We start from the raw sequence: 15,424 nt of genomic DNA, 5'->3' as shown, positions 1-15,424 counted from the left end.
CCATAGTGACATGGGAGGGGGTTGGCTTTGATTTTTTCAGTTCACACTGTATCAGAATCATGTACCCATGTCAACAAATATTTATGGAAAACATTACTTTGAGAGGATTTACCATATGCCAGTATTCTAGTGCTCTATTGTTAGACATTTAGATTGTTTCCAATTTTTCCCCTATTACATATAAGTCTGTGAAGCAACTAGCACAATCCTCAGTACAAGTAACTGCCCCATCTCTTACCTTCCATGTAATGCCACATATCTTAGCCCCTTGAGTCTGTGATTAATAAATCAGGAAGAACTATTGGAAAGGTTGGGCTGGAAGCAGCCATTAGAAATAGGTGTTCATAGTAATTAAAAATCCAGGGTATCCAAAACAAAGGGTATTCCCAGTCAGTAAGACGGAGCATGAAGACCGTGAAAGAAGACAATTACGGCTGCTGTTGGTTCAGAGCTTGCTATAAGTGAGGTACTGCACTTCACACGTAGGTGGATATCGTATTCAGTCTTTCCCAGGACCTTGTGGTGTATGATCCACATTTTCCAGATGATAGAATGGAGGCTTAGAGATGCTAAATAATATATCCAATTTTATGGCATACAGTGTAAAGTCTGAACTGAACCCCAGATTTGGGATAAAAGTCCAGGACTATTCATCAAGCAGTGCTATGTCCCTACATTATCACGGAGCAGGACTATTGAGTCTATTTCCTTTTATTGTGCTACTGAGAACTGTCAACATGCAGAGCAGAACTCTTTCTAATTATAGGAATAGAAATTTAACATTCATAAAGAGGAAAGAATTGCCAAAATTCCCTGTCCCACCATGTAATCCCAGCCCTTGCTGACCTCCCAGGGGTGTCTACTAACCTCTGTAAAAGTAAAAGAGAGAAACACCATCTTTGTAATTGCTGATGAATACTGATAGTTTTTTTCTTCTTCTAAATCTCACCTGAGGACATTTTTCCATTGATTTTTAGAGAGGCTGGAAGGGAGAGAGGAGGGGCGGGGGAGAGAGAGAGAAACATTGATATAAGAAAAAATCATCATTTGGTTGCCTCCTGCACATGCCCTGACTGGGGTCAGGGATTGAACCTGCAACACGGATATGTGAACCTTTGGTGTGCGGGCCAACACTCTAACCACTGAGAAACACCAGCCAGTGCTTTAGTGGTAGTTTTAATCCAGACCTTTCTAATGTTCTCTTCATGCTTTTTTGAAGCCTGCCCAAATCTGAGGTCACTCAAACACAGCATAATCCCTAAATAATTCATATCACCTAAGTAATTGATTCCATCTTTTCCTTGATAGGAATTCATGCTGATAGAATGCCAAGCAGCCAAAGAAAAGCATCTTCTGGTCACTACTAGGTGGTAGTCAGCAGGTTTAGATATTGGGCTCCCAAGGACCTACAGTATTCCACAGCACCAGGAAGAAATTTGAATGCCAGTGTCTGATATCCAAGCTTTCGCATGGAAATTTCACAGAGAAAACACCATTTCTCTAAGGCAGCACTGTCCAATGGAACTTTCTGTGATGGGGAAATGTTATGTATTGCACTAATTCAGTAGCCACTGCCCATGTGGTCGTTGAACACTTGAAATGTGGCTAATGCCACCATATTGGAAAGTACAGTTAAGGTTGCACAGATCCAGTCTCTTTATTTTTGAGTCTCAGAAAATCTGATGAAAGGTGAAGGCCTTCTCTTCAGAAAAATGCATATTTGCTCATCATACAAACACAAAATCATGTCCAGTTTCAAGGGGTTCCAAGTTAAGAATGCCTACAAAAGGTTGCATGTATTTCATGTGTTGTTCAGCAGAACTTTGTGCTCCCTCCTTTGTCCTTGGATCCTTACCATCTAAGTCTGGGTAAAGGGACCCTGGGTCAGCCACTGAGCCAGAGCCTGATTTTCTCAGGGGGCAAGGAGGATCTTCTGTGGGAGGGCATGTGCGGGAGACTACCTTTGCCCAGACCATAGCCCCTTGTGTACTAGGATCAGAGTTCCTTCATTGCTATACTTGGCTACGTGTCTTTCCTGTCTCCTGTGACACTAAAAGAATAGTCGGCTTTCCTTGAGTCCTTTTCATGTGGCACTCTAGCCTTCCTCACTTAACTCAGTATGCATCAGCCTGCAATGTGGATGTCCAGGCTGAAACCTGAGTGGCATTACGCTCTCTACGTTGGTCACCAGCCCTGTGCTGCTTACCAGAGCCTGGTATCAGGCCTGACTAGGGTACTGGCTAAGTTGCTGGGTTGAGAGAATGGATTCTGGAGGACTGGGACTTTCTGCTTTGGCTAAGCATATGCAGGCTGTAGAGGTTGGGCCCTCTGCATTCTAGGGAACTAGTATCTTCTGAAGAAATTTGTCAGGAAGGCAGTCTTGATTGCAATAAATCCTATCATCAAATGGACAATTGCCTTCAGTAGAACCTGCTTCCTTGAGTTGGACCGTGGAGGTGGACACCTATATAGAGATCCCCTGGCAATAGGATGGATCGCTGTATCAGAAGTATTTGTTCCCACAGTGGGAGAGTAAGTTGGGTTAAGGTAGGTCAGGATTTGTGTCAACAGTGGGAGAGTAAGTTGGATTAAGGTAGGTCAGGATTAGGGAAAAGGTGAACACAGTTTTAAGTTTCTTGGTTGTTGCTTTCTTGAGGCCCCTTAACAGGGCAGAGAGGGTGAGAAAAAATGGGGAATAAAGACCCAGGAGTTCCTTATAAAGTCCAATCTTGTATGTCTTTGATGGTTCAGGAACTTGAACCATCATTTCCTTACCTGGAATAAGGCCAGGACGTGACCTGAGAATTCTACATCCAAGCTTTCAAAAACTTCCAAAGACTAGAGGTAATCTATGATGCAATTTGGGAAGGATAAAGGGTGTCTTTTGGTGGACTGTAAATCTGTGTGTCACATGATCCTCAAGGTCTGTCTACTCCTAAATGTCTAATTTGCTTCCCTTCTCTTTATGACAACAGCCATTGTCTTTGCTCAAGTTCTCAATTTTTTCTTGCTTGAGTTTCTGTCGACTCAACTATTCCCTCTAGCTCCAGTCCTGCCCCTTCCAGTCTCTGCTGCACCTGTAGCTAGAGTGATCTTTCATTGTGTGGATCTGATTCCTATTCCTTCTCTGATGAAAACTCTGCAATGGAGCTCATTCTAGACAAGCTCATCCTTGGCATGTCATTTAAGAGCTGGTGTCTCTCTACTCTCCATCATAATCTCCTTTATGCAATAAATTCCAAAAATATTTTGGGGTACCTTTACATATCAGGGTCTGCTCTAGGCCCTGAAAATTACGGTGAACAAAAACAGAATTCTCTGCCTTCCTGTGGCTGATACGGCTCAGTTAGTTGGAGCATCGTCCTTTATAATGAAAGGTCATTGGTTCAATTCCTGGTCAGGGCACATACCCAGGTTGCAGGTTCGATCCTCGGTCGGGGTGTGTACAGGAGGCAAATGATTGAGTTTCTCTCCCACATTGATATTTCTCTCTCTTCCTTCTCTCTCTAAAATCAATGAAAACATACCCCAGGGTGAGGATTTAAAAAAAATTCTCTGCCTTTGTGGAACTTGCATTCTATTGGGTAGGGGACAAACACATCAATAAAATGTGTAGCATATCAGCTTGTGGTAAGTGCAATGAAGAAACATAAGGAAAGAAGAAAACAGAGATTGTGACTGGGGGTGGGTTTTCCCCATTTTAAATAGAGGGGTCAGGGAAGGTAACATTTTTGGGAGGACTTGAAGGAAGTGAGAAGTACAACAACAACAAAAATATCTGAGGAAAGACCATTCCAGGCAAGGGAACAACAGGTGCAGAGGTGATAAGGCAGGCATCACAAGGAAAACAGTGTGCGTGACCGGTCAGAGTTAGGGGTGGGCGGGGATATTTAAAAAAGAAGTTGAAAGGTAATGATGGGCAGGGTGGGACAAATTGTGTAGGAATGCAGAAGTCCTTATTAGTGGGAATTTGACTCTTATTTATAGTGAAATGAGAAGCTATTGGAAGGTATTTGTTTAGGAATGACTTGTGTTCTAAAGAAATCATTTTGGATAAAGTGAGGACAATAAACCATTAAGAGAGGGTCACAGACAGAAGCTGAAAGATTAGCTAGGACAGTGGTCGGCAAACTGCGGTCCCTTGAGTGTGGCTCTTCCACAAAATACCACGTGCAGGCACGCACGTACAGTACGATTGAAACTTCGTGGCCACACTCAAGGAGCCAAAGAGCCGCATGTGGCTCGCGAGCCATGGTTTGCTGACCACGGAGCTAGGAGGCTAGGCAAGAGACCAGTGTCTTGGATTAGGGTAGTAGAAGTTTAGGTAGTGGATTCTGAAATATATTAAAACATTTTTTTAAAAAAGGTAGAGTCAAATAATTCACCAATGGATCAGCTGTAAGGAAGAGAGTAAGAGAAGAGTCAAGGCTGACTGAAGAATGTGGTTGCCATTTTCAAAAATGTGAAAAATTGGGTTTGGGGTTGAAGATCGGGAGTTTAATTTTGGATGTATTAAGTTCAAGATGGCTGTTGGATATTTAAATGGAATATTGAGAAGGCAGTTGGATATTTAAGTCTAGAGTTCGGAGCAAAGGTCCAGGTTGGGGATATACATTTAAGAGTCATCAACCTAGAATCGTATGTAGAGCAATGAAGCTGGATGAGAACACTCGAGAAGAATGAGAAGACAGAGAAGGGGACAGGGAAAACCAAGAATGAGTCATCAGCAAGTTAAGAGGAAAATAGGTGAGTGTGGTGTTCTGGAAAGCAAGAAAATGTTTCAAGGAGAAAGAAATAATCAGTTATGTTAAAAGCTTCTGAAAGATTAAGAAGGATAAAGACTGTATATTGACCACTGGTTAAAGCAACATGGATATCATTAATGACCTTGACAGGAGGATATTCTGTGGAGTCGTAAGCATGAAAATACGATGAGAGGAAAGGAATTGTAGATAGGGAAGATAGCCAACTCTCCAGTTTAAAGGGGAGGAGAAATGGGACAATAGTTGGAAGGGAAAGTAAAGTCAAGAAATAACAGCTTGTTTATTTGCTGGTGGAACTTGATCCAGGAGAGAGAAGAGAATGGTCATAGTGACGGAAAGGTGTACACAAGTGGAGAAGTTGGTCAAAATTTGGAGCAATACGATTTCATCCTTATGCAGATAGGTGCAGGATGCTATTCTGGGACTTTGTGGATATTGTCCTATTGTTTTCATTTTCTAGGATGGGGAAAGAGTTATGGAAAGTTTGAAGAGAGAGGAGAAGATAAGGAATAGCCATCTATGAGGATGGTTCAGGGTAATGTAAGAAGGATTGATGAGGGACATCGATGGCCTTTGCAAAGTGAGTGCCCACAGTTAGTTTAGATGTGCGAGTTCTCCAGCCATGTCCAGTGGCTGCACTGTGCTGGCATTGGTGGGGAGTTGGATTTCGTCAAGGCTTGTGTTCTATCAGGAAAGTACACTGAGGTATGAGAGGGGAAAGGGAACCAAGGGTACATTCAAAGGAGTGATTATAATAATGGGCCATGGAATCTCAGGTGGATGAGAGGTGAAACAAGGGCACGAGAGGAATAACTGAGATAAGGAGGACATGCTTTTGGGAGGAAAGGAGGTCAAGATTTTAGAACTAAGCATTTTGGGAGGACCATCAGTAATAACAATGAGAACAGGTGGGAGCAAGGTTGGAGAGTGACAGTGGCCTTATGACTTGGATGAGGTTAGCATAGTCTGTTTAACATCAGAATCAAACCTAAGCTAGGAAGGAGGGAGGCAGAGTGGTCTGGAAATAGCAGTGAGGAGCAAGGAGGACACCTACTTCACTGTGGGATGGGGGAGAAAAACAGCCAACTCTTTCAAGGGCTGCAGAGGAAGCAGTGCCCTCAAAGGAGTCATAGGTTTCCCTTAGAACGGGAAGGTGAAGAAAAAAATTTCAGACTTTGTAAAAAGAGAGATTTTGTTGATACTGATAATGAATTCTTGGGGGTTTCAGGAGGTGGAGGTAGGAAATGGGGTCAGAAAAAGGATGTACAGGGCCCTGTGGGGAGAAATGCAAGAGATAAGGAACTGACTTAGGATCCTGGGCTACTTGTGTGACTCACATAAACCAGGATAAAGGGAACAATGATAATGGATAATGATGATTTCAAAGTAGATGTTGGTGGCTAAACTGTGAATACCTGGGGCTGTAAAGGATTTGCCAAGAGAGTCTAAGGTGCCCCGTCTTTACTCATAGCAATGACAGTGTGCAGGCCAGGGCCGGAGTGTTGCCTTATCCAGAGCACCTGAAATTCTAGACTTTGAGAAGCCATCCTGGAGATCAGTAGTATCACCACTCTTCTAAGGATGTGAAGCCTTTGGAATCAGCTTGGCCAAAGAAACAGGAGTTTTGATTGAAGGAAGAAAGGAAGGTAGTGGTGGAGCCTGAAACACTGAAGGGCAGGGTGGTTCTGCAGAGGATTTTGCAGGGATTCCTGGATGCTGACCAGATGACAAGAAGGCTAGAGGTGCTCGGTTGGAGTTGTTGCTGTGACTCAGGATGCTGTTAGATGCCATCTTTCTGTAGAACTTCAATCTGCTGTCTACTGCCTCATGGTCATAAGAAGGCTGCTGCATATCTAGGACTCACACCCAAATTCCAGATAGGAAATGGGGGGAAAGTTTATAGGTGGAGGGTATATACATTGTATGAAGCAAAAATGCAGGAGTACTTACAATCTTCTAAATTATTAGGTCTCGTGGGTTGATCTGAGAAAAGCACCTCCCCTTCTTTATGACTTAGCTAACTACCATCTCTTTCAAGGTTCAGCTCAAATCAGCATGAGTTAGGTGTCCCAGGTCTAACTATTTAGAGCCTGTGATAGATTGCAGTGGCCTCCCCAATTCTCTTGTTTTTGTATTCATGCCCTGTGCCATGAGTCTGATTCTGGTCTTAGCCATGAAACTCGCATTGATCAATAGGACATTTTTAAGCAGAGGCATAAAAATCCCTTGTGTGGTTAGGTGTGCTCTTCCTCTTGTGTCTAAGCCACTGCCATTTTATGTGAGAGACACATAAAGCAGAGTTGAATCATCATAATGAGGCTATCCTATATCAGTGCAGCCATCCCCCAAACCCAAGGCACCCAACCAAAATCAGCAGAACTGTCTAGGCAACCACCCCAGATACCTGAGAAATGAACAGTTATTGTATAACACTGAAGCTATGTGGTTGATTGTTACTCAGCATTACTGTAGCTTTAGATAATTAATACAGAGTCCCTTGGGCATAGCTCTGTCACAAGTCTTAGCCCTGTCTCTCCCACTAATGGTGGGGAGTCTTTTAGGAAGGGCCACCTTTTTTCACAATGCCTGGCACATGGAAGATGCTAAGTGAAAGCTTGGGAAAGGAATGAATGAATGAACCTTTGTTCAGTCTTTAAGAAGGAACTTTGATGCTTTGCTCACAGCAGGTGCAAAATTCCTAACCACACAGTGTAATCAAATGAACCCACCCACAGAAAACCTGGTTCAACAAGATATGTGAAGCTACAATATAAATAAATTCTCATCACAGATTAAGGTGCTTTTCTTCCTCAAGTACAATGGTTATTTCTTAAACATGGGTACTCTATTTTATATTTTATTAATACTGCATAGATTAGTTCACAGGTAATCTAAATCCTATAAGTACACTTTAAAGGGTAGAATGTAAATAAGTGGATATGACTCAGTCTAGATAGCCTTACTATTATCTTCAGTACACAATACCAAACCATTATTACTGTTATTTCCTAATAAAGTCAAGAAACTTGAATTGCTTTTAAAAATGATATTATTTATATTAACATAAAAAATAAAAAGAGAGGTCTGCAGAGGAAAATATATCTCGTAGCCTAGCCATGTATGGGGTGGGATCGTGAGAACATCATCTTTATAAAAGGTCAGCAATTGGTCCTCCTCTTCTCCTGTTCGTCAGCCACATCTTCCTGTGCCGTGCCAGCTGCAACCCTCAGACATGATGGTGAAGATCAGAGCGAATGGATTTGGTCATATTGGGTGCCTGGTCACCAGGGCTGCTTTTAACTCTGACAAAGTGGATATTGTCACCATCAGTGACCCCTTCATTGACCTCAAACACATGGTGTACATGTTCCAGTATGATTCTACTCATGGCAAGTTCAAAGGCACAGTCAAGGCTGAGACAGGAAGCTTGTCCTCAATGGAAAGTCCATCTCCATCTTCCAGGAGCGAGTCCCGTCAACATCAAATGGGGTGATGCTGGTGCCGAGTATGTTGTGGAGTCCACCGGTGTCTTCACTGCCACGGAGAAGGCTGGGGCTTACTTGAAGGGTGGATCCAAGAGGGTCATCATCTCTGCCCCTTCGGCGATGCCCCCATGTTTGTGATGGGTGTGAACCATGACAAGTATGACAACTCCCTCAAGATTGTCAGCACTGCCTCCTGCACCACCACCTGCTTGGCCCCCTGGCCAAGGTCATCCATGACAACTTTGGCATCATGGAGGGACTCAGGCCAAGTCCATGCTGTCGCTGCCACCCAGAAGTTCGTGGATGGGCCATGTAGCCTGATGGCTGAAGGGCTGCCCAGTACATCATCCTTGCTTCTACTGGCGCTGCCAAGGCTGTGAGCAAGATTAGGTGAATGGGAAGCTCACTGGGATGGCCTTTGTTGTCCCCACCCTCACTGTGTCAGTGTGGATCTGATCTGCCACCTGGAGAAAGCTGCCAAATACGATGACATCAAGAAGGTAGTGAAGCAGGTGTCAGATGGTCCCCTTAAGGCAGTGGTTCTCAACCTTCTGGCCCTTTAAATACAGTTCCTCATGTTGTGACCCAACCATAAAATTATTTTCGTTGCTACTTCATAACTGTAATGTTGCTACTGTTATGAACCATAATGTAAATATCTGATATGCAGGATGGTCTTAGGAGACCCCTATGAAAGGGTCGTTCGACCGCCAAAGGGGTCGCGACCCACAAGTTGAGAACCGCTGCCTTAAGGGCATTCTGGGCTATACTGAGGACCAGGTTGTCTCCTGCGACTTTAACAGGGACCCAGTGAATCCGCCTTCAATGCTGGAGCTGGTATTGCCCTCAAGGATCACTTGTCAAACTCATTTCCTGGTATGCCAGTGAATTTGGCTACAGCAGCAGGGTGGTGGACCTTATGGTCCGCATGGCCTCCAAGGAGTAAGAGCCCCTGGATCACTGGCCCCAGCGAGAGGAAGAGACCCTCAGCTGCTGGAGAGTCCATGCCTCCGATCGGTCCTTGAGCACACCGAGAATCTCCTGACCGCCAGTTTCCCTCCCAGACCCCCTGGGGGGGGGGACTTGGGGAGCTCTACCTTGTCATGCACCATCACTGAAGTTCACTGTACCCCCTCCCAAAAAAGGTCACTGATCACATAGTATAGCATGTTTGGGGGATACTGAGCAAATTAATTTTGCTAAAGAAGAGGGTTTCTGCAGAGAAATAGTAAAAAAGGCTGGGAATAACTAATATGTTATGTGCCAATTACATCTAAATTTTTTTCAAAAGGCAGTGTATGGCAGGGCATTATGAAGCCAAATATATGGAAATCTGAATATAAGATCAGGGGCATTTTAAAATTATATTTTACTCAGTAGGAATGCTATAACTTTTGATGAAGGGAATGGCATAATTCTAGCAGTATGGCATGGGAAGGTTTTTGCAGAAACATGCTTAATAGTCATATTAAATAATTTAATATCAAAAACTATTATGCAGATACTATCCCCATTTATTTCTAAATCACATGTCTCATTAAAATCTAGATTTATGCTGGATGCAAATGACCAAGGAATTATTTTGAGATCATAGGTTTGCTCCTCTCTTCCTGACAGTCATTTAGCATATTGTCCATTGGGAGTCCATGAATTATTCCCCGCACATCCTGCTGGTCCAGTTCTGTGAAAAACTAATAATAGCTAGGGGTCAAGTTCAGGAGTAAGAATGAATGAGACTCCATGTAGCCAAAACCAGAATCAACATTGGGATAAACTGTTCCAAGTGCCTTTTCTAAGAGCACATCTCACCTGAGTTGTGGTAGCATTTACCTTCTGGGTGTGAAGGTGTCATATTTTCCTTGAAAGGCGTTTCATAACCCATTAATTTTATTTGCCACATGGGTGTCACTATTTATTCTTATTTGAGTTGAACTTAGAGTCAGGAAGTGTAAATATCTTACCAAAATTTTATGTCCTGTTAGTGATAGAAGAATGTCTTTTCATACTCCATTCCTCTATACCTGTTTTCTCTAGAATGTTCTCCTCTCCACCTTACCCCCATTCCACCTTAAAAACTTCAGTTCAGCCTTCTAAACCCTATTCAAACATGCCCACATAAACAAAAAATCTTTGAGACCAAATAGCTTGAGAATAAATGTACTGATAATATTTAAGTTTCTTCCCAGCTCTAAAATGTAAGGGTTCTATGCTTAGAAAGCAGTTTAGGTCATATATAACTTTTGGAGGTCAGAGGCTCAGCAGTGAGCATTGACCCATGAACCAGGAGGTCACAGTTCGATTCCCAGTCAGGGCACATGCCCGGGTTGTGGGCTCGATCCCCAGTAGGGGGCCTGCAGAAGACAGCCAATCAATGATTCTCTCTCATCATTGATGTTCCTATCTCTCTCTCTCCCTCTCCTTTCCTCTCTTTGAAATCAATAAAAAATATTTTTTAAAAAGAAAATCATTTAAAAAAAATCTGGACATACTGAAAACTTAGATATACTCGATGTTGTATATACTATATATACTGGATAAACTTTATATTTTCTGTTCATTTGCTGGTGTTTAAATTTGCTGGTGATTTCTTCGTGCTCTTGCATTGTTTTCCTGGTATTTTCCCAGTCTGATGCATGTGGAGAATGAGGTCAGTGTAGGTGCTATTCTGGCCCAGGTCACTGATTTTCTGTCAGATCTTTGGCAAGTCTTGCCGTAGGTCTCCATGACCCACAGCTGTTGCAGAAGAGTAACACTTGCCTTTGTGAGACAGTGAGGAGGGAAACACAAGACTCATACAACAAAGCCTTTTAAAAAGTTAAAAGTCCTACTTGGGGCCCTGGCTGGTGTGGGTCAGTTGGTTGGAGCATCGTCAACTTCTTTTTATTTATATTACATTCAAGCTACCCATAGGCATGGCCACACTTGAGACCTTAGATTCACACCCAGTCCTTCGTAGTAAAGAAGACTGTTGGCGACTGGCCGGCATGGTTTAGTGGTTGAGCATCCACCCATGAACCAGGAGGTCTCAGTTCGATTCCTGGTCAGGGCACGTGCCCGGGGTTGTGGGCTCGATCCCCAGTGTGGGGTGTGCAGGAGGCAGCAGATCGATGATTCTCCACCACCATTGATGTTTCTCTCTCTTCCTCTCTGAAATCAATAAAAATATATTTAAAAAAATAAGACTGTTGGATTTTAATTGATAGATCTCTACCCCAGATGTCTGTAGGTTTACCTGGGGTTATTTGTTGTCTCTCAAGAAGGGTCTTCCAGGCTTCCATGCAGAGAGTACAAAGCCTGGTTGATAGTGTTTGAGAGCCAGGTGGGAGAATAGGGCTGGGAAGTGGTGAGGCACTGTGGTGCTTCTCTGTTCAGTATGCAGACTTTCATTCATCTTCTTGTTTTACTATACGTAAATCCTCTGCTTTAATCTGGCCCTTTGCTATTTTCTTCCAGAGAATAAACCTCCTGTGTTACAGGGCTTGGGAGAAGTCTCTGGGCTATGCTTGTGGGGATGGGATCTGCAAGTCTAATTGCTCCTTATATCTCCCCCTTTGGCTGTCTCCGCCTTGCAAAGTACTGTATCTGACGCCTAGTTCCTGAGCCTTTCCTGGAGGCCCCCCCAAAGTGAGTCCACTTTCTTCCTGGTATTAGACATGAGTCCTAACCACCCTCCTCCCTAATCCACTCCCATGCAAGGTTTCCAGTTTTCCCTGGTTACCATCTCTATCCCAAACTGTATTGACATCTCTCATCTGTTTTTCATCTTTCTCATGCTCTTATCCTTGTAGATTCTCATCCATTTTGTGCTTTTAGTGTGCCATGTTCCAGAAATGCCTGTGTTCACTCCACCCGTATTCAGTAAGCAGCTGTTCTTTGAGTCCACCAGTGCCGTGCAGTGTAACACTCCGCAGTCGCTAAATGGAATGACAGCGACATGTCTGGACCTGTGAAGTGGGCAATACAGAAAATTAAATGAAAAAAGACAGCTGCAGGTTGGTATGTATGATACCATTTTCATAAAAATTTTATATATATAAACACACATGTACATATATTGTATATATAATATAAAACATATTCTCCTTAGCATTATCTGAGACAATATAAATAACTGTATCAGAATAAATATACTTTTAGAGCTAGTTGGATATATTCATTTGGCAAAAATATTTCCAAGGGTGTGATTTAAAGTCTAGTCAATCTGGTGAATGTAGACATTTACTTTGGGGGCCATGGACCAGGAACTAGCATTCACATTGTGTTCTATATGAACAGTGCCCCTGCAGTTGTGCAACTGTGGCAGCCCTTCCTGGAGGTCCCCCCAAAGAAGAACCTGACCTCTACAGAGTAGCAGCAGGGGTTCACTTGCAAAGGAGGTGCTTCTCCCATGTGCAACTTCTAGTGTTACCTTAAGCTGTCAGTTGGAGTGTAGGCCTGGATGGCAACTTTGGAGGGGCAAGCCAGGCACGGGGGCTAGGCAGAGGATGTGGCCACACCTAGATCTAGGGGTGCCCTGTGGACTCCAAAAGGCTCCTCCAGATGTGTGGGTTCGATGTCCAGCTTCTGGAGAAGGGCTGAGGGCTGTTGGCATCCCCACCCCATTACCAGAGACAGTCAGGGAGCTCTGGGGAGTCTCCTCTATTGACCAAGATAGTGTGTGTGTGTGTGTGTGTGTGTGTGTGTGTGTGTGTGTGTGTTCGTTCTTACACTTAGCGGCCAAAAGCTAGAAAGATGAATGGACAGGGCTCAAGGGCCCCCCAAAAGCTGGCAAGATAATTGTATAGAAAAAAAGCCCTCCCCTCCCTATCCCTGGCCGAGTAGCTCTGTTAATTAGAGCACTGCCCAGATACACCAATGAATGCATAAATAAATGGAACAACAAACTGATGTTTCTCTCCCTTCCTCTCTCTCTAAAATCAATCAATAAAAAAGTTTTTTAAAAAGAACCACAGGCTTGAGCAGGAAGGGGGATGGTCTTTGAGACAGGAGTCCACCATTCTCTCAGGTCTGTGGCACCTGAATTAACCTTTCATTTTGCACCAGCACCTGTCTCATTAGTTTTGTTTTCCTTGCGGCAGGCAGACAAACCGATTCCCGGCCAAGGCATGTGCCCAGATTTCGGGCTCAATCCCCAGTCTGGGTGTGTGCGGGAGGCAACCGATTGGTGTTTCTCTCTCACAATGATGTTTCTCTCTCACTCTCCTCTCTCCTTTCTTCCTCTCTCTCTAAAATCAATAAAAATATATTAAAAATAGAGATAAATAAAAATCCGATGCTGAGGCCGAACCTTTAGAGAGTTGAATCTTCAACAGGGTTTCTCAACCATGGCCCTACTGACCTTTGAGACTAGACAATCCTTTGCCATAGGGGGCTTTCCTCTGCATTGTGGGATTTTAGCACCATCCCTGGGCCCTACACACTAGATGCCAGTTGAACCCTCTCCCAATTGTAATGACCAAAAGACATGGCCAAGTGTTACCTGGTGGGAGGAGCAAATCGCCCAATTGAGAATCACTGCTGTAGGGGCCAGGATCCAGGCATCATATTTTTAAAAAATCTTCCCAGGTGATTCCGACGTGCAGTCGAGTTTGAGAGTCAGTGCTCGGATGGAGTTTCCTCTGGGAAGTGTATCCTGATGGAAAGTCCCGGGAATTTTAGAGAGGTTTCTGTAAACTGTGATTTGCTACTGACTCAGCATGAATGGATCTATTCTGGGCCAGACGAGCAGTTCCGCTCATCTTATCTAGTAAGACTATTTTTTTCTATCAAGGGGACTTTGGAAAACAAAGAGGCTCTAACATCTCGAGAAGCTAGCAAAGCCAGCTGAGCTAGAAACACAGAGAACCTTTACAGCAAGCCAATGAAATCATGAGACCCAAACTAATGAATGGTCTAACCAAGCATGTCAAACTCGAGGCCGGTGGAGTTTAACATGCTTGGTAAGCAATACTTGAGGACCCACAGGGTGTACCTTCTTGATGCCAAGATAATATTGACTGGAGATGCCCTGTGGGCCAGGGTCTTGTGCTGGGGGATCTCTTTACATGCCACCAAATAAGACATCTAAGTTATAAACAATATGTTAGTAAATTAATCCTATATAATAAAAGGCTAATATGCAAATTGACCAAAGGGCAGAATGACATGCACTGACCACCAGGGGGCAGATGCTCAACACAGGAGCTTCCCCCTGGTGGTCAGTGTACTCCCACAAGGGGAGCACAACTCAGCCAGAAGCCAGCCTCACAACTGGCAGTGGTGGTGGCTGGAGCCTCTCCTGCCTCCATGGCAGTGCTAAGGATGTCTGACTGCTGACTTAGGCCCGCTCCCTGCCAGTCGGATATCCCCAAGGGCTCCCAGACTGCGAGATGGCACAGGCTGAGCTGAGGGACCCCTTCTCCACCGCCCCCCCCCAGTGCACGAATTTCATGCACTGAGCCTCTAGTATTAATAATAAATAGGTCTAGTTTAAGGAATAGACATGTCGATACTTCTGAAACATGTTTTAACCCTAACTTGTGTACAAAAACATTTATACATTTTGAGTCTGCTCCCCAGTATCATTGTGGCAGAAACTACAGTTTGGCTCTTTCTACACCCCTCCATCCTCTTTTCTACTAAGGACACCAGAAAGCTAAATACTTGCCTTCCAGATTTCTCTGCTGGTGGGAGTAGCCATGTGACATAATTTTGGCCACTAAGAATGCAAGCTCTATGAAGACAGATTTTTGTCTATTTTGTTCTCTGCTGGTTAAAACTCACCAAATCTTACACTCTTAAAAATGTCCACTCCAGGTGGGGGGAAAAGACAGATGTTGTTTAAGGGTACAAACTTGCAACCAATAGTAAATAAATCCTAGAGATCTATATGCATAGCATGGTGATTGTAGAAAACAATATTGTATTATAATCCTTAAACTTGCCAAGAGACTAGAACTTAATTATTCCAACACTAAAAAAATGATAATTGTGTAATGTGGTAGAGGTGTTAATTATTGTCACAATAGCAGTCATATTATAATATATAAATGCATCAAATTAACATGTACACCTTAAATTTACACAATGTTATATGTCAACTATGTTTCAATGAAAAAAATTAAAATGTCCAGTTTATGTATATCCGTTATTTCAAAAATGTGAAAAATAAAAGAGCAATTGTTAATAAATTACAAA

General features: G+C 43.4%; 1 pseudogene; it reads left to right on the top strand.

The window, feature by feature from the left end:
• The first annotated feature begins 7,975 nt into the window (after positions 1 to 7,975).
• LOC118674655 lies at positions 7,976 to 9,194 on the top strand (annotated as a pseudogene).
• Positions 9,195 to 15,424: the final 6,230 nt, after the last annotated feature.

Source organism: Myotis myotis, unplaced genomic scaffold (genome assembly GCF_014108235.1).
Source record: "Myotis myotis isolate mMyoMyo1 unplaced genomic scaffold, mMyoMyo1.p scaffold_m19_p_19, whole genome shotgun sequence".
NCBI classification, from domain to species: Eukaryota; Metazoa; Chordata; class Mammalia; order Chiroptera; family Vespertilionidae; genus Myotis; species Myotis myotis.
The sequence above is the reverse complement of the archived record's forward strand: the minus strand, read 5'-3'. Positions and strand labels throughout refer to the sequence as shown.